We start from the raw sequence: 1,855 nt of genomic DNA, 5'->3' as shown, positions 1-1,855 counted from the left end.
CTCACGGAGTGGTTAAAACCCGGGTGTATCTCAAGTCCTTGCGCTGGCTAGCTGTGCTAGATCATTGCGCGGGCTGTGGCGAGCGCAAAACCGTCTCCCACGCATTTTGCTCCTGTTACCTTGTGTCCCCTTTATGGAGGTGGGTGTCGACATTAAACTCCAAACTCTATGATAAACCTCCCCTCCTGTCTAAACCCGTTATTTTACTGCGTCAGGAACTACCCCTGGGCTCCACGTTCGAAAAATCAAACCTGATCACGTCCTTCCTGATTAAAATCACCCTCAATGAGCTCTAAGCCACCCAGAACCTGGACATCTTTGAAGCCAGGTGCCCCCCAACACAAGCCATAATTTCGAAAATTAAAACCCACCTGCGCTTTTTCATCACCGCTCCCTTTACTCACTCCCCACGGGGGGTTCTTAGTACCCTTTAGGCTCATAGGAAGGTTTTTTGCTCTTATGAGCACCAGACCCTAGTAATTCAGATCTAAAACCTCGTTTATATTTCTTCAATCTGATATACCAGTAATTAACTACAGTACTATTTTTCATTTCATGAGTCCAATCATTGTTACTTAATTATCAATTACTATCAGCCCTATCATTGTAAATAGCAACATCTAGTGTAAATAGATTTTCCAAAGAAAAAAAGAAGAATTTGTTCCTATCAGCTTAATATCTGATATGCTGCTCATTGAGTGGCTCATATATTAAACTAATTTTTGGAACTGGGCTGTGGAAAAGACGCTTCCCTCCTCCCAGCCAGGGGTTGCCTCGGTATAGCACTACCTCCGAGTGTGGCCCACTTCCCTTTTGGGGAAAGACACATTCAATTGAAGGAAAAATAATTAGTATACCATTCTCTTCTGTGCACAGGAGCCCTCCAGCTCCAAAGGGAAGGCAGAAAAAATTATGGCGGGCCAAGACGGGAACTGACACTGGCTGATTTGAAGTGTGCAAGGCAGTACCACAGGGACATAGGTGAGGGAGAGTTTTTCCACGGCAAGCATATGCCTGAAAGGCATACTTACCTGTCATGTCCTCTTTGGCTTTAACTCTGGTGAACTTGTTTCTGTTCTGCATTTCTTTGTCTATCTTAATGCAGTAAATGGTTTGAACCCGGGGTAACATGTGAAGGTGTAGTCTGATCGTCCGGGTGAGTGTAGTCCTGAGAAGGACTGTTGTCGGTGGCAGTGACTGACGTTTCGACAACCTGTGCGGAAGTCATCATCAGAGTCAAGTGACTGATTGTTGTCAGTAGAATGTTCTTATTCCAGTTCGTGTGAAATGCTCAGTTGGTTTTCCCGTGATGTTATTGGCTGTAAGACTTAAGTGACGTAAGTCGGTCGTGATTGGTCTGTTTCGGTCTGTCGGTAAAGCTAGGTTGTTCTTTTTCGGTCGTTTGTGATGTTTAAGTCGTGAATGAGTCGTTTGTATGGGGCGGGTAGTTGTTGACATCTGTTTACTGGAGTCTGTTCTAAGTTAGTAAACCAGCTTTCCAGAGTCAGTCATTGAAAATAGTCAGTGCTGTAGATTAGACATTGCGCAGAGTCCCAGTCAATGTTGTGGTTGGTAAGTCGATGATGTTCAGCAATGTGATTGCTGACATCACCTTTCCTCGTCGCCCGTCTGTGTTCAGTCAGTCTTGTTGTAAGGTTTCTGCCAGTCTCACCGATGTAGGAGGCTGGTAGTCGGAACAATTGATCTTATAAATCGTTCCCTGTCTGTTCCTCGGTTCGTCTTTGTCTTTAACGTTGGTCAGTAACTGACGTAGTGTGGTGATGGGTTTGTGGGCGACGTGGATATTGAAGGGTAGTAAGATGCACGAGATGTTTTCAGACATGCCTTTTATGTA

The 1,855-nt window shown here is 44.9% G+C and overlaps 1 pseudogene; it reads left to right on the top strand.

The window, feature by feature from the left end:
- The first annotated feature begins 629 nt into the window (after nucleotides 1–629).
- On the top strand, nucleotides 630–811 carry LOC148738413 (U2 spliceosomal RNA; annotated as a pseudogene).
- The last annotated feature ends 1,044 nt before the right edge of the window (nucleotides 812–1,855 follow it).

The sequence above is a fragment of the Stylophora pistillata genome, chromosome 2 (assembly GCF_964205215.1).
Source record: "Stylophora pistillata chromosome 2, jaStyPist1.2, whole genome shotgun sequence".
NCBI classification, from domain to species: Eukaryota; Metazoa; Cnidaria; class Anthozoa; order Scleractinia; family Pocilloporidae; genus Stylophora; species Stylophora pistillata.
This window is presented reverse-complemented; position numbering and strand designations above follow the sequence as displayed.